This window comes from Vulpes lagopus, chromosome 3 (genome assembly GCF_018345385.1).
Source record: "Vulpes lagopus strain Blue_001 chromosome 3, ASM1834538v1, whole genome shotgun sequence".
In the NCBI taxonomy this organism is placed as follows: domain Eukaryota; kingdom Metazoa; phylum Chordata; class Mammalia; order Carnivora; family Canidae; genus Vulpes; species Vulpes lagopus.
Window position 1 is genome coordinate 157227819 of NC_054826.1, and position 18701 is coordinate 157246519.

An 18701-nucleotide genomic window follows, 5' to 3' on the forward strand; every position below is an offset into this window, starting at 1 on the left:
CTAAGTACTGTGGGTTCTGTGGATGATTCAGTCTCCGTACAGCTACTCAACTCAACGTCTGTGTTGTAGCGTAAAGACGGCCACGGACAATACATAACCAAACATGCATGGCTGTGTTTCAGGAAAATCTTATTTTCAAAATCACACAGAGCTGGGCTTTGCTCACAGGAGATAGTTTGCAGATCCCTGACCCAGGAGAGTGAAAAACTGATGCCCAGAGAAATGCAGTTGAGTTTGCAGGAAGCTAAAGGCTGACTTGAGGTTATAGCCAGAAATATAAAGTCGGACCAGTCAGGATGGGGTGGTTTGTCTCTAGCCATGTTTTAGGTGCTTGGGGGCCGAAGTTGCAGCTGGTCCAACGACAATGCTGAACAAGACAGGCATCTTTTATCCTTAGCTTCCGCCAAGAGCTGAGCTGCTCTGGTCATTTACCCTGCCCTCTGCTTTCATTCCTATAATCCTGTGCTTGCTTTTGCGTGCTTGGACATGATTCTCCATGTAGCAGCCTGAATGGTTTTCTGAATTCCTCCGTTAGACAGGCAGGTTCCTGCTTTCTACCCTTCACTGTCTCCCAGTGTATTGTGCGTCACATTGGAAGCATGACTGCCTAGGCCTTGCAGGGTCTGGCTCCCCACCTCCTTCCAGAGTCATCTCCCAGCTCTTTGCTCTCTTGTTGTCACATGCTCCACACACACTTTCTGTCTCTGTTTCTCAAATGTATCAAGGTTTATTCTGTCCTCAGACTTGAAATACTCTTTCTCTGAAACTTCCCTGAATTCCCACTCTTTTTTCAGACTCTATTTTTTTTAAGATTTTATTTATTTATTTGAGAGAGAGCACAGAGGGAAAGGGAGAAACAGACTCCCCACTGAGCAGAGAGCCGGATGTGGGTCTCCATCCCAGGACCCTAGGATCATGATCCCAGCCGAAGGCAGACACTTAACCAACTGAGCCACCCAGCTGCCCCTTCAAGCTCTATTTTAAATGCCCTTTCTGGGATCCCTGGGTGGCGCAGAGGTTTGGTGCCTGCCTTTGGCCCAGGGCGCGATCCTGGAGACCCAGGATCGAGTCCCACACTGGGCTCCCTGCATGGAGCCTGCTTCTCCCTCTGCCTGTGTCTCTGCCTCTCTCTCTCTCTCCCTCTCTCTCTCTCTCTCTCTCTGTGACTATCATAAATAAATAAAATAAAATAAAAATTTAAAAAAAAGAAATGTTAAATGCCCCTTCTTCTTGAAGATGTCCCCTCAGCCCTGCGAATACTCCTCATCGCCACCCCCCATGCGCCCACCCTTTCCCATCCACACAGCTACCCATTATTTCTGTCCTAGGACTCTCCCCTTCTCCTTCACTGGATTCAGTGTAATCTATAATGATGAATTTATAGCTGATACCATGGGCTTAAGGTCTACATGGCCCACCAGATAATACATCTCACGAGGGCAGGATGTTTGTATGTTCCACCAACACACACCCTAGCCTAACCCTTGGTATAGTAGATTCATAATCAGTATTGTTGATGAATGAATTAAGGAATCCAACCCACTTCGGGGCTGAAGGTAAGAAAAGACTTTGTTTGCTGCTTTCTAACCGTTAACTCCTTGTATTAGTCTATCCGGGTTGGTATACTAAAACATCACACACTGGGTGACTTAGACAACAGAAATTTTGTTTTCTCACAGTTCTGGAAGGTGGAGTTCCAAGAACAAGGTGCCAGCAGAGTTTGCTTTTAGGGAGCAATCTCCCCTCAGTACGTAGACGGTATCTTCTTGCTGTGTCCTCACATGACCTTTTCTCTGCACACACTCCCAGAGGGAGAGCTAGCTCTGGTATCTCTTCCTCTTCTTGTAGGAAAATCAGTCCTATAGATTAGGGCCCCAGCCTTAGACCTTACTTCATCTTACATCCTTAAAAGCTCTATCTCCAGTTATAGACCCACTGGAGATTAGGGTTTCAACATATGAATTTAGAGGCGGACATCTTCAGCCCCAACCCACTCCCCATCTCATGCCCCTGCCTCCTAGACTGGGTCAGGTTCTCCTTCATTTGTTCCCCCAGTGGCCTGAACTTCTATTACACACTGCATATTAACTTCTGATTTCATGTCTTTATTTCCCGCAAAACACTTAACTTCAGAAGAGCAGTAATCATATCTGTTTTGTTCAACATTCTTTCCTAGTTACATTGCACACTACCTGGCACATGGCACCCAAAACTGCCTTTTAAATAAAAAACGGGGGACACCTGCGTGGCTCAGGCTTTGGGGCGTCTGCCTTGGCTCAGGTCATGATCCCGGGTCCCAGGGATCGAGTCCCACATCAGGCTCCTGCAAGAAGCTACTTCTCTCTTTGCCTATGTCTCTGCCTCTCTCTCTCTCTCTCCCTGTCAGGAATAAATAAATACATCTTTTATAAATAAATAAATAAATAAATAAATAAATAAATAATAAATAAATAAATAATAAATAAATAAATAGTTTTAGCTTACAAAAAATCCTAATATTTTGTGTTCCCGGTGATTACATACTTCTTGTGGAAAAAATAATCCTTAGAATATTTTTACTTACTTTCTATACAGAGAGACAATTTGAAGACAGAAAAAAAATTCATTTAATTTAATGTAATGTAATTTTAAAATGAAAAAACTGAAAGGAAAAGAGGTTATAGTCTATGAAGCCTATGAGGTAGACACCAAATACAACCTGTAAAACCTGTTTTGATATCTCTTTGGTTTTGGGGGAGGTTTTTTTTTTTTTTTTGTATTGTTTTGTTTTGTTGAAAGATTTTATTTATTTATTCATGAGAGACGCAGAGAAAGAGAGAGAGGCAGAGACACAGGCAGAGGGAGAAGCAGGCTCCATGCAGGGAGCCCGGTGTGAGACTGGACCTCAGGACTCCAGGATCAGGCCCCAGGCCAAAGGCAGGTGCTAAATTGCTGAGGCACCCAGGCATCCCTTGATATCTCTTTGAACAAAAAATTCAAACAGACTATTTGGGGAAAATATGAAAAATATAAATACAGATTGGATATTGGAGGACATAAATAATTTTTAATTGTGTTGGTTCATGATAATGGCACCGTGATTGTTTTTTTTTAAGTCCTTTACTAGGATTTGTTTAAAATACTCCAGGAAGAAAGAAAAAAGTAGAGGAGAGAGATAAAATGAGATAGTAAAATGATATTCGTTGAAGTTTGGTGATAGTACTTGGGGATTCATCATACTTTTCTTTCTATTTTTTATGTTTAAAATTTCCATAAGAGAAAAATTTTTTAAAGGAACACATGAAACGTAAAGAAGTGCTATGTACAAAGTTACTGCTTTTAAATTTTTTTCCACTCAAAATGAAAACTACGATCCTTTTTTGGGGATTAATTCAGTTATAGTGATGGAGTAAAGTGGCAACTGGCCAAAAAATAACTTCGTTCTTTCATTTAAACTCACCAAGTCTCTGGCAACACAGCTTCTCATACCTGTCAATTTTCAGTATCCTGGGGGCCAAAGTGGAAGAATTTACATCTCATATCAGAAATCAAATCGTGTTCTGAATATATAGAAAGGCAACTCAGAAATTTTTGAAAATACCATCAAGAGTAGATACGTATAGTTTGAAAAATTATAGTGCTGTATTTCAATTGTCAAAATTGCATGAAAGGCAGGAAAATCACCCCATTCATTCTTGAAACACGAGCTGTCTTAAATCTGTCGTAAAATAGAGGCCCTGTGGAATTTACCATGTTTGGTTTTCAAATGACTGAGGTAATTGTAGTAGTAATATTAAGATAGCAAGATATCCCCTTATGATGTCATATTGAGCCATTTTATATTATCATTATTTATATTTTATAGATATGATATAGAAATAGTCAGAAATGCACTGCCCACACGGCTCTCTTTCATTGCACTATAAGCACAATTATTAAAAAATAAACTAATAACCTAAAAGATGGAATAAAGGGAAAATAACTTTTATGGAGCATCTACTTTTTAATATTAACTATGCTAGATGGTATCCATGCTTTCATTTAGCCTATAAATAACTTATTTACATTATAATCTATCAAGTAGAAATCATTCTATAGCTAAATTGAGAACCAGAGTGTTTTCAGCAATTTTCTCCAGGTAGCACAGTTAATAGAGGAGCTCTGATTAAAGCCCAGATGTATGGGATTCCAAACCTACTTGCCTCACCACTAATGTACATTGTGTTACTACATTTATAAAACATCCATTGAGCATGGGAGAAGTTATATAAGCTTGGCTGAAGGTTGCAGTTCAAGGTTTTAAAACAGAAATTTGATCTAGAAATACTGGTTGTTTATGCAGGCAGAAAGTCCTAGTTTGGGGGGACTGCTGTAACAAAAATACCACAGGCTGGTGGCTTTAACAATAAATATTTATTTTTCCCAATTCTGGAGGCTGGGAAGTCCAGGGTCAAAGCGCCAATATGTTTGATGTGTTGTGAGGATCTGCTTTCTGGTTTGTAGATGGCAACTTACCTGATGTGTTGTCTCAGAGAGAGCTCCGAGATCTCTTGTTAAGGACACTAATCCCATTCATGAGGGCTCCACACTAATGGCCTCATCACCTCCTATTTCCTAATACTGTCCTACTGGACATTAAAATTTCAACATGCATGGTGCAGGGGACAGCATGACTTAAGGACCTGCTACAATGACCACAGGGTCAGTATCAATTAGTCCTAGATTAGGAATTAACTAAAAGATTTCTGACACACAATATTACCCAATACTGATTACCATAGCTTTAAGTAATATGAACAGGGAATCAGAACACAAGCAAACAATAGTTGTTTCAAGATGTCTCATCACATATAAGGCACAGTTTCCAGATCCTCCTTCCCACCACCACTCAGGCTATGCTCCATTGCAAGAGATAAGGTCAAAGAGAGGCAAGACCATTTCAATCTTCAATACGGGAAAGGTTCCCTCTCAGGTCCCTGTCTTGCACTGGTCCTGTACTCCTCACAAGATCCCTCTTAGAGTCCATGGTACCTTTAATGAAAGAATATCTAACTATTTAGAAGATACTGTCACAACCTCTGGATGACTTCCAAAGTTGTGTTTACACTGAACTACATCTTTCCAGAGTAATCAAAACACTGTCCAGTCTTTGTTACAATTTTATAACGAGAGGACAATTTTAAAATTTTTTGGATATCATGTGAATAAAGATGTGTATGTGAATATACCTATGTTAAATATACCTGTTTAGGAAAATGTTTGCCCTGTTATAATGCAAACCATAGACCTTGGCTGATAATGTGTCAGCATAGCTTGGACGACTGTAATAAATGTACCATATGGGGCAGGATATAAATAGTGGGGGAGATTGTGGGTATGAGTACAGGAGAAGTATGTGGAGCTCTCTGTTCCTTCCACTCAACCTTGCTGTGAACCTAAAACTGTTATAAAAACAGAAATAGAGGGGTGTCTGAGTGGCTCAGTTGGTTAAGTGTCTGCCCTCGGCTTAGGTCATGATCCTGGGGTCCTGGGATTGAGCCCCACATCAGGCCCCCTACTCAGGACTCTTCCTCTCCCTCTACCCTTCCCCCTGCTTATGCACTTTCTCTATCAAATAAATAAATAAAATATTTTAAGAAAATAAAAAGATAAAAACACAAATAGCTTATTAATTTAAAAACTTCATCAAGTTTTATCACTAAAACATAAATATTCAATTGCTTAATTGATTTAATTTGATTTAATTAACTATTTCAGATATATAAATTAAACATCTTTATAGTAAAAAATATTATTTCATTATCTTTTATTGGTAATATTTTGTTTCAGAGATAAAAACTAATTTATTGTTCTTTCTAGCACAAAGAAACCAATGAAGGAAATCTTTTCGCAGTATTTTCAGCTTTCCTGTTTCTTCCAAAGATTCTATCCATATGAATCTGTGTAATTCAAGGAAACCAATTATTCCAGTCTTTTCATATACTTAGATTTTAGAATCAGATCAGTGAACTGAACTGGTTATTGGGTAAATTCAACAAGAGATCAAAGTTTCTAATAGATTTTCTAGTGAAGAAAATTTCCAGCAGGGTAGACTAAAGGCTAGATTGAATGTAATTCTATGAAAAAATAAAATAAAATACAACTACAGTCAATTTCAATAATAATGCATCTATTAAGGTATAATACATTAGAATGTAGTTATATTTCAGGCTCCTTGTGGATTACTTAAAGGAAATAAAATCTTATTTAAGCCACTTTGTGGTTTTCAGGAATATGAGCGTTTATTGAGACTTTTAAAACATGGAAATTTTAAATGGGTAACTCCTCTCCAGTTCCAAAATTTGCTATTTTTGTAGCCATTAGTTTTTGGGTTTTTTAGGTTTTTTGAACCAATGTCTTGAGGTCTGTTTGCCATAACCCCTCACCCCCATGGGAATTATTGACCTGGTGGAACAGGGCAAGAGGTCATATCAGGGAAGGGAATAGAAGCAAAATACTTGATTAATTTCTTCCCAGGCCATGCTTTCTTCCCATTCCTGTGGTAGATGAAAGCAAGAATTGTGACTTTGTGTCTAAGCAGAAACTAAATTTCAAATAGGTCATGTCTCTTGTGATTTTCAGAGCGACATCAGAAACTACAAAGAATATGAGTAAGTGCCAAGATTCCTGTTGCTGTGCTCAAACACCAAAATCTGACTATTAGTAAGACCTAAAAAAAAAGAATCCTGGAAGATCTGATATATACAATGTTTCAGTTATCTGTTAAAATTTTAAAATACATTATTTGTACCTTTATATTTTTTTCCAAGCCAGATAACCTATTGATTTTCAGAATCATTGTTCTTTCTAAGATGCACAATTTTAAAAATTTTCAATAGATATTTAATTTCACAGGTAAAACATTTTACTTTTCTTATATCTTTTAAGATCTGTGTATACATTGAACAATTGAACATTATGATTATTATTCTTTATCCTTTTAAAGTACCATTCTGGGGAATGAACACATGGACTTCCTAAATTATTTTCCTTATCAACAGAACTAGCCCCAACTTGTTCTTCAATATCACAGTAATTTAACAGCTGAGCTGGCAGCAAGACATGGGCCAGAGCTACATGAAAGTGAGACACAAAGTCTTTTTAGTGAAGGCTAAAATGCTGTTTTTGTGTCTCCCAGTGGTTTTGCAGCTGCCGTTGATCTAATCTCAGAAGGATGCCTGTGACCAATTCAGCAATTTTCTATTTTTATACACAATATGCCCCTTTTATAAACTAAATGAGACTTTCCAAAAAAAAACCCAATAATTTAATCTTTCACTAATGGCTCACCCATCACCTCTATGTGTTAATCAGAACTAGGCAAAGTTCTTCTAGAACTTAAATAATAATTATTGTCTTAACAAGCTAAAACAAGCATGAAGTAGTTGTGGAGGATGCAAACCAAACAGAGATCTTAGGTTGTCAAGTTTTACTCTTTCCTCCACATATCCAGTATACTCTTGTTTATCTGTTTTTCAAACTGACTTTAGAACATTAAATCCACAAAGCAGGTATTTTCTAATATTGGTTTGTTGTCCACAACACATTGCTAGAAGAGATCCTCAAAACCAAGTTAAGTCCGATGGCATCTGATGTGGCCACCTCTTAGTACATTAAATTGCTTTCAAGTAGAAAACTGCTCAGAATCTCTTAAAACACAATAATTTCAAATAAACAGTCTAAGAGCAATGCTGATTCCAGAGTAAATATCCACCTGCAAGTGTATGCATTTATTCTGTCCCCAAACATTTCTGGTAAGCCATTAGACATATTTTCCCATGTGTTTTAGTTTTAAGATTTTAAAAAGGTTGTATCATTGGACTTAATACGTTACATTAGTTATCTATTGCTGCATAACCAATTATGGATATCAAAAGTCCACGTTATGCCACTTTGCTTTTATGAAAGACTTACATTACTACCTGTTTTTGCTAACCAAAATAAATCCAAAGAGGATTTTTGCTTTTATGGAAAAAAAATAAAAAATTGAAAGTAGCATTCAGTGTGTGTCTTGCTGTGGGCTATTACAGAGGGAGTGTGCACTTGGAGCAGCACAGCAGCCCCACCAAGCTCCTCCTCCAGGAACTACACTCAGCATCTCAGCATCAAGACTCAGTAGCCTTGAACTGGGTCTGTGAACATTTATGCTTCATCTCAATTGATTTTATGAATTCACTAGGAAGATGTGTCCTAAGGTATCAGGAAAACCTACTTGCTAAAGGTATCAGAGAGGTTGTCTTTTAGGTCTGGAAATACCTAAAAATGTTTCCATATAAACGAATGGTAATTATTTCTTTGTCTCATGCCACTTCAGCTTACCAAAGTTCTTATAAAAATGCTCTATTTTTGGATAGCTGGGGAAACCCAGATGGTAAAACTTAGTAACTTAAAACATAAGACATTTATAGTTAATTTTCTTTATCTGTAGTAAGCGTGTCCTATAAAGTCACTGCAAAAATGGAGCAATTGAATTCTGAGCAATTGCTTATAGAGGCAACACAGGCTTAGGCTCCTGTGAGCTTCTGGTCACAACCTTTTCAACCAACGACCAATACATAACTTTGCTTTATGTGTGTTACTGCTTAAAAGCACTTACGTAGTTGATATATGCAGTTGATTCATTAATACTAAACTCATAGCCAATAGCACTATAACTCATGCCTGAACAAAGCTTACCTAACACTTGTATTTTCTCCCTAAGGCATAGCCCAGCCTTCTTGTGTTCAGAAACACTAGAAAGCCCTTCAACATCATGCTTGGGGCTATTTTAAACAGTGAAACCACCACCAAAAAAAGCACAAAAATGCAGAAAATAGAGCGCCAAATAGACCATGAAAAAATACTTGCTTACACCAGGGGAGCTGATGCAGGATGGCAGAGTTGGGAACAGGGAACAGGGACATGGACGCTGGGCCACTCAAATCGTTCATTGCTCTGTGCATATCTGTAAATGACTGTAAAAATGTCACAAATATTGATTTGGGGATTACAAATATATTTTAGCAAGTAGGCAAATTTGCAAATACAGCATCTGTGACTAATGATAGATTGCATTTTTGCAGTCTCTGAAAGACAGCAATCTGGGAACAGATTACCTAACTCTTACTTATTCCTCAGAATTGAGTTTATGGTATCTCCCCTTATAATCATCTCCTTTTACGTTCTTTTTGCCGATTTTTATCACATTGCTTATTAGAGTAAACCATAATGTCATAGTAACTTGTCCTTCCCAATACTCAATTGTATGCTCTTTTAGGGCAGGAACTGTGCCTTATTCATTATTATGTTTCCAAAAAGAGTTGCCTTAACGGGCAATAATTCCTAATGGCTCAATAAATTACTTAATCTAGTTTTACCTGATGGTGCAAGTAATGTCAACATGGACCCACCAAAGTACCTCTCAGCTGCAAAGAAATACTGTATATTTAAATTTCAGTTATTAATGAAATTAGCACTTATGAAGCTTCTTCAAGTATTAGCTCTGAAGACTAATTTGCACCCAGAAATTGAAAAATACTGTACAAGTATTAATGGATTGAGATAGCCAGCAAATGAAAAAACCTGGTAATATAGCAAATGACTATTGTTAATTTAAAATTAGTCAAATTTGGGGCTGCTAAAAAATTTACTCAAGTTACTGTCAAAGGCTGGAAGGACTTCTACCCTTCTTGAAAACTAACAAGTTAGCCCGCTGTATTTCATGGAGAGAGAACACAAATTAACAATAGCAGGAATGAAAAGGAGGAAGTAATTAGAAATACTGAAATTATTAAAATGATTATGAGAATATTTTTAGTAACTTTATGCCAGTGATTTGACAACTTAGATGAAATGGACAATTTCAACTTACACAAAAAGAAATAGAAATGCAAGAGATCCATACCTATTAAGGAAATTAATATTATATTTTTCCCACAAAGAACTGTAGACTCAGCTTCACTAATTAAGTTCTATCAAGCATTTAAGAAAGAAAAAATAGCTATCATACACAAACTTTCAGAAATTAGTAAAAAAGAGAGCATTTTACAATCCATCTTATAAACCAGAATAAGCTTATGGTTAAAATATTACAAGAAAAAAAATATAGGCCAATATCTCTAATAAACACAGATGACAAAATCCATAACAAAATATTAGTGAATCCAATCCAGTCATACATAAAAAGGATAATATGTTATAGCCAAATACAGTTTAACCCAGAAATTTAGGTTAATGTATCATTCAAAAATAAATAGAACTCAATCCACTATCAGAATAAGAGAGGAAAGATGAAGCGACATGAATTTCTCAAGAAACATAAAAAGCATTTGGCAAAATTCTACACTCATTCATGATTTAAAAAAAAAAACTACTCAGATTAAGAATAGAAGAAAATTTCCTTAACCCAATAAGGGGCATTTATGAAAAGCCTAATATTAACATCACATTTTATAATGAAATACTAAGCCCTTTCCTCCAAGATAGGGAATAGACTGAGATACTGTCTCACCACTTCTATTCAGCATTGTATTGGATGTCCTAGTCAGTGCAGTACAGGTAAATATCTAAGAATAAATAAAAGACAAAAAAAAAAAAAAAACGAGAAATAAGTAAACCATCTTTATTTGAAAGTTTCATGATTTATGTATATGTGAAATTCTATAGAGTCTACCAAAAAAATGACTAGAACTAATAAACAAATTGATCAAGCTCATAGGATTCAAAATAAAAATATAAAAATGATTTACATTCCTATCTACTAGCAATAAACAATACCATTAAGGCAACATAAAAAGTATTACAACTAAATCAGGTGAAAGATATACACAACCTGCGTACTGAAAAATAGAAAACACTGTTTAAAGAAATTAACGGTGACATAAAGGGAGAGATTTGCCATTTTATGAATTGGAAGGCTCAAAGTTTTAGAGATGTCCATGCTCTCTAAATTTTTCTGTGGATTCAACAAAATCCCAACAGGATTTCTCATAGAAATTGGTGAGAAGATTCTAAAATTCATACAGAAATGTAAAAAAATCTAGAAAACCCTCCTGAAAAAAAAATGAAAGAGTTAAAGGAATTATACAAACTGAGTTTAAAACTTATAATAACTGGGACAGTATGATAGTCATGTAAGATCCATGCACAGGATACAGTCCAAAAATAGACTCAAATATCTGGCCAATTGCGGGGAAAAAAAAGGTTGTTTGTTTTTGTTTTTGACAAATGTTGATCAAAATACCTGCGTGAAATATAATCATTCATAATCTACAAATTAAAATGAAAACCACAGACATCTGTTCACATCTACTAGAATGGCAAATAAACAAGATACACTAAATACAGGACAGAATGTGGAACAGTGTAAACTCTCATACAGTACTGTTGAGAGTATAAAATGGAAAACATTTTGGAGAATTGTTTGCCAGTTTCTTATTAAAATTAAGTGTACATCTAGTCTACAATCCAGCAATACCATTCTTTGATAGTAACTTAAAATACAAATGGCTTCAAGAAGCTTTGTATAAGAATATAGCAATTTTACCCATAATAGTCAAAACCAGGAAACCATCCAAGAGTCTGACAATAGGAAAATGGACAAATTGGGATAGTTTCATACAATGGAATACTATTCAGCAATGTAAAAGAATGAGCTACACACAATGTTCTCAAAAATATTTTGTTAAAATGAAAAGCCCATCACAGAAAATGCATTCAGCGTGATACCATTTATCCACAGTATGAGGATCCACAAAACCAATCGATGATAATAGAATTCATAAAAAGCACTGCCTAGAAGAGAGGTGAAATCAACTTGAAAGGGACATGAGGGAATTTTCTGAGGTAATGAAAATGTTCCACACATTATTTTGTGCTGTGATTTTTTTTAAAAAAATATTTTATCTATTTATTTATTTGACAGAGGGAGAAAAAATGAGTGCAAGCAGGGAGAGTGGCAGGCAGAAAGAGAAGCAGACGCCCTGCAGAGCAGGGAGCCCGACTCAGGACTCGATCCCAGGACCCCAGGGTCATGAGCTGAGCCGAAGGTAGACACTTAACCCACTGAGCCACTGAGCACCTCTATATTATGCTATGATTGCACTAGTGCGGGAAATAGTAAAAACATGTCAAAATGAACATTTAGTATCTGTGCACTTCATTGCATGCCAATTATGAATCAATTTTAAAAACATTGAATTTACTTTATCCCTAAGTCTGATTTTACTCTATTGTTTTCTTTTGTGTTGAATGAGAGCACAAACAGGTGAAAAATCTGGAAATTTTCTTTGAACCTACCTGCTACAACCTATTTTCTGTCATCAGATCTTCTTGAATCTATCATAAATACTTCTCCAACCCAGTTACACCTTTCCATCAGATTGCCAGCACCTTTTCCCAAATTATCATCACACTGAATTTGGACTAACTGGGTCCTATGCCTACGCTTTTGCCTTGCAATCTACTTACAATTTATATAGGATGCAATTTATATAGGATAATATTTCATAAATACAAATGTATTGAAACATTTAAGATTTTCACATTGCTCTTATAAAAACTAACAAATATTTCTCACTGAGCAAATTTCCTACAAAGCCATACATAGCTAGAGACTATATCTGTAATCTCTAATACTTCTATGAGGAACAAGCAATGACTTATATCCTCACAGATGTGTAATCAAAAACGATACTAACAACTTATTGATTCTCAAAGTTTTGTCAGGCGCTGTACTAGGTGGTTATAGACATAATCTCTAATTTCATCAACCTCCAATGAAGAAACAGAAGATTAGACACGTTAGTGACTTCCAGAAGATTAAGTTTATGTGTGGTGAACCTGGAATTTAAATTCAGGTTTGTCTGGCTCCAAAGTCTGTCTGCTGAATTTCAATGATATTACTGGGAATTGTGTTTGTGGATCTTTGGCTGCATATAGCTGTGATTTAAATGGCTGAGTATGATAATTACAGGAGCTGGGTCAATACCAACTATTTTTCTTATAATTCCTAGTGATCCGCTCCCAATAAATAACATTTGCACGAGAACCCCACAATAATGGGGTCTCCATGCGCATCAATTTATGTGTTCCCTTTTGTAAATCAGCATAACAATAGACGTAATATGGGAAGATTGCCAAAAGGCAGAGGAGTCCACGTAATTTATTAGATGACCACAAAGGAGTATTTTCTAAAGTCAAGAAAGTAACTCTGAAAATCATTCTAATGGTCAGTTTCTGGAAAAACAATGGGAAGGAAAGTCCTTCAACTATTTTCAAAAGCTTCAATGAGAATGCTGCCTTTCGAGATCATTGGCAGACAAGCTTATGTGACTCTTCAATTCCACATACCGTGCAACAGCATTTAACCCCACTTCAACAAAAAGAAATAGAAAACAGACCACAAAAAAAAAAGAAAAAAAGAAAGAAAAAAGAAAACAGACCACAGAAACAACAGTTAATGTAGTGATATCCATACTAGGAACCTGAGAAACATTTGGAAAGACAGGCCTAAGGAAAAAACAATCACCACCGAACACTAAAAGTATAAAGAACATTTCTATTTTTTCTCAAGTTTTTTAAGTCCAGGATAATTAACATACAGTGTTATATTAGTTTCAGGCATACAATATAGTGATTCAACAATTCCATACATTACTCAGTTCTCCTCATGGTAAGTGTGTTCCTCATGGTAATCCCCTTTACCTCTTTCACCCATCCCTTCCCCCCCCCACTGCACCCCCTGCTCTGGTAACCAAAAGCTTGTTCCCTATAGTTAAAACTGTTCCTTGGTTTGTCTCTCTCTCTCTCTCTCTTTTTTTCCCTTTGTTCAATTTGTTTTCTTTCTTAAATTCCACATATAAGTGAAATCGTATGGTATTTGTCTTTCTCTGGCTGACTTGTTTCACTTCGTATTGTACTCTCCAGCCCATCCATGTCATTGCAAATGGCAAAACTTCATTCTTTTCTATGCTGGAGTAATATTCTAATATTCCATTATATATATATATATATATATATATATATATATATATATATATTATACATCACTTCACATCTTCTTTCTCCATTTATCTAACAACGGACACTTGCACTGCTTCTGTGATTTGACTATTGAAATAATGCATATATCCTTCCAAATTTATGCTTCTTTATTCTTTGGGTAAATACTCAGTAGTGCAATTACTAGATCATAGGGTAGTTCTATTTTTAATTTTTTGAGCAGCCTCCATACTGGTTTCCACAGTGGCGGTGCCAATCTGCATTCTCACCAACAAGGCATAAGAGTTCCTTTTTCTCCACATTCTTGCCAACGTTTGTTTCTTGTGTTTTTGATTTTAGCCATTTCATAAGTGTGAGGTATTTCCCTGATGGTGAGTGATGTTGAGCATCTTTTCATGTGCCTGTTGGTCACCTGTATGTCTTCTTTGGAGAAATATTGGTTCATATCTTGTGCTCGTTTATTAATTTTTTTGAAAGTTTAGTTGTGTAAGTTCTTTATATATATTTTGGATACTAACCCTTTATTAGATGCCATTTGCAAATATCTTCTTCCTTTTAATAGGTTGTCTTTTAGTTTTGTTAATTGTTTCCTACACTGTACAGAAGCTTTTTATTTTGATGTAGTCCTAAAAAATTACTTTTGCTTTAATTTCCCTTGCCTCAGGAGACATGTCAAGAAAATACTGATGTGATAGATGTCAGAGAAATTACTGCTTGTACCCTCTTCTAGGCTTTTTATGATTTCAGATCTAACATTTAGGTATTCAATCCATTTTGAGTTTATTTTATTTTAATTTTTAAAGATTTTATTTATTCATGAGAGACACACAGAGATAGAGAGAGAGGCAGAGACACAGGCAGAGGGAGAAGCAGGCTCCATGCATGGAGCCTGATGTGGGACTCGATCCCGGGACCCCAGGATCATGAAGGCAGGCGCTAAACTGCTGAGCCACCCCATTTTGAGTTTATTTTGTGTCTGGTATGAGACAGTGGTACAGTTTTCCCAAAACCATTTGTTGAAGTGACTCTTTTTTCCCACTGCATGTTCTTGCCTCCTTTGTCAAAGATTAATTGACCATATAATCATGGATTTGTTTCTGGGCTTTCTGTCCTGTTGCCTTGATCTATGTGTCTATTTTTGTGCCATTACTATACTGTTTTGATTACTTCAGCTTTGTAGTATAACTTGAAATCTGTAACTGTAATACCTCCAACTTTGTTTTTCTTTTTCAAGATTGTTTTGGCTATTCAGGGTTTCTTTGTGGGTCCATACAAATCTTATGAGTATTTGTTCTAGTTCTGTGAAAAATGATGATGGTACTTTGTTAGGGATTGCGTTAAATCTGTAGATTACTTAAAATGTATGGACATTTTAGAAATATTTGTTTTTCCAAATCATGAGGATGGACTCTTTCCATTTGCGCCATCTCAAATTTCTTTCATCAATGTTTTATAGTTTTCAGAGTACAGGTCCCTCACCTTCCTTGGTATTTTATTATTTTTGGTACAATAGTAAATGGGGTCGCTTTCTTGATTTCTCTTTATGTTGCTTCATTATTAGTGCATAGAAATGCAGTGGATTTCTGTATATTGATTGTTTTTATCCCACGATCTTACTGAATTCATTTATCAGCTCTACTAGTTTCTTGGTGGAGTCTTTTGAGTTTTCTATGTATAGTATCGTGTCACCTGCAAAGAGTGAAAGTTTTACTTCTAAAGAACATTCTTACTTTTTTAGAATGTACCAAGAGTAAGCAATTTTATAGTAATTATCAAATACATCTCAGTCATCAGCCTGACGCGGGACTTGATCCCCAGCAGGCTCGGTGAGCCCCGGGGTTTGGGGCTCACTACTTTTTCTCATTTCTGCTTGGATATAAATCTTGGGCAAGGTGACAGTGTAAGAAAGAAGAAGGTTGGTGTGACTTGGCTTTAGTTGAATCATTGCACTTCATGTCATAGCCAAGAGAAAATAATGAACCAGAAGACACTAAAGTGTATCAGATATCGTTAACCAAATGATGATTCAGTGGGTTCATGTACAAACCTTGGAGAGAAATTTAAAATGTAACGTATGAGTAAAAATATATCAGTTGATACAATCTCACTTTGGCAGACAAATAGCCTATAATAACTATGCATTTCTATAGGACCTGAATAGTAGATATTTTGGAGGATACAATCACAATGAATCAATAGATGTCAACTGGAACTTAGTTCGTAACCAACTTCTTACTTTTATAATACGATAAGCTGTTATTAGAGTCTCATTTTGATTATCAGTAAAAATCAAAGGGTTTTGTCACAGAAATTGAAAAATGTAAACTTTTTTTCAGGACAGCTGCAATGTAAGTGAATATTATACTTTCACTCCAATGTAAGGGTCTAATTTCAGACTAATGAGACAAGAGATCAGAATTCACCAGTTGCACTACACTATGGAAACATATTTCATTAACAGAATATAAATATGTCTTATATTTGCACTAAAGATGGTTTCATGAAGCTAGAGTCAGTTTCTCTATAAGGTGTAACTGTGCTAGTATAAGCAAATATTATTCAGATTGAATAATTCATTCTCTAGTTTGTAACAAAATGCTTATACACAGAGTCAAAAGTTTTCATCAGAGTTGAACTATATGGTCTGTTATGAGCTGAACGCTTGTATCCCCCTAAAATTCATATGTTGAACCCCTAACCTCCAACATGGCTATATCTAGAGACAGGGTTTCTAAGGAAATAATTAAGGTTAAATGAGGGCATAAGAGTGAGTCCCTGATTCCATAAGATTTATAACAATAGACACCAGAGTTCGCTCACACTCTCTTTCTCTCCCTCCCTTTGTCTCTCTGTCTTTGTCTCTTCCTCTACCTTTCCTTGCACTCCAAGGAAGGCCATGTGAGAACATAGTGAGAGGGAGCTGTCTATAAGCCAGGACACCTTCACCAGACACCGAATTTGCTGACACCTTGATCTTGGACTTTCCAGCCTCCAGGATGGTGAGAAAATAAATTTCTGTTCTTTAAACCAACCAGTCTGTATTTTGTCATAGCAGCCCTAACTGACTAATATATGGTCTCTTCCATTTCAAGGTACTACAGCATTACATATGCAAAAGAAACATACGTATCTTTTTCTCTAAAAAAGTCATAAAAAATTATTTAGTGATGTTAAGTCTTTGAAAAGTATTTATCTATTGTTTATACTTAGTCAAAGTAATTATGAATATAAGAACTTCCTTAAAAGAATTTTAAATAATTGCAGTTGAGCATGAAAACATCACCTCAAAATCCATGCCTGCAAATGTAGTCTTCCTGAATTTAGTAGCCAGAATGCATCATTTCTCTATATCAACACGTTCTCCATCATGCATAACTACTTGGTACAAATGAAGGCTAAGGGACTGGCATGAAAGCCTAAATATATCTATGTCTGAGTAAGGTTATTGGTGAAAACCAATTTTTTTAAAAAGGCACTACCTTCTGGCAATAACCAGAATTGATTATTGTTTACATACAAATCTTGGAAGTACCTTATAATTATAAAATAGTTTTCCATAAGAACCTCAGAAAACTACACAAAATATATTTAACTTGGATAACAAGAAATTTTTCATTAAAGCACCTCTAGGACACTTACGGTAGAGGCATATTTGAAATGACCTGAGTTGATTTGAATTAAATTTAACATTTTTTTTCTTCCCAAAAAATGTAAGATGTAGTGAGAGTTATTTATCCTATACGATAATTATGTAGTGCTTGTCATCCAATAAATACCCACCATAAGCCAAATATTTATTTTTAAAATATTTTTTTAGTTTAGCATAACACATTTTCAAAACCAGGAAGTTGAAGTTGATATAATACTATTAACCCCGTTACAGATCACATTTGGATTTGATCAACTTTTATAACAAGTACTGATTTTTCATAACTTTATTAAAGTATAATTGATACACAAACACCTGCACATATTTAATGTATACAATGTGATGAGTTTGGACATACGTCTGCACCTGTGATACCATCAGAAAAATATGGAACACTTCACAAATTTGCATGTCATCCTTGCTCAGGGGCCAGGCTAATCTCTGTGTTGTTCCAATTTTAGTATATGTGCTGCTGAAGTGAGCACTATAAACCAAATATTTAGTTTTTATCCCCAAAACTAAAGCATACTCACTTTAAGAAGTACAAGAGATTAGAAGAGAGATCAAGGGTGATCAGATATCAAGATGAGGAATTCTTGCTACAGCAGGACAATGTGGGTGCCATGAGGGCAGACACTGAAGGTAGAGGCCTAGGAAGGAATGAGAGGCGCTGGCTGGAAGTAGGGTGAGAAGAGAGTTTGTGTCCACAAAAAGCCTCTCATTCTTCTCTTTCAATGGGATCCAATGGAATAGAATTAGGCGAAGATGAAGGGGTTGGTGTGAGTAGGATTTTCTCCAAATGGCACTCCTATGTTCTTATTAAATGAATGAATTTCAAGTAAACAATTGACAGAGTTGACAGAGGGTTCTAAATGCATCCCAGAGAGCCAAAAAAATCTTTCCATAAAACTCCAGTGAGGAGTTACTCACTCTAACATGTATAAGCCTGCATCTGCCACATAATCCCCCCTAGAGCATAGTTTTTAAGTGACAGAGTAGGATACTGGCAAATTCTACTTCTACTGACAAACCTAATGGAACCAGCTATTAGTCT

At 36.0% G+C, this 18701-nt stretch overlaps 1 non-coding gene across 1 annotated transcript; it reads right to left on the minus strand.

The window, feature by feature from the left end:
- Positions 1–18028: 18028 nt before the first annotated feature.
- Positions 18029–18132, minus strand: LOC121488459. The gene has a single exon (XR_005987087.1). It is a non-coding gene; the product is annotated as a U6 spliceosomal RNA (small nuclear RNA).
- Between the last annotated feature and the right edge of the window lie 569 nt (positions 18133–18701).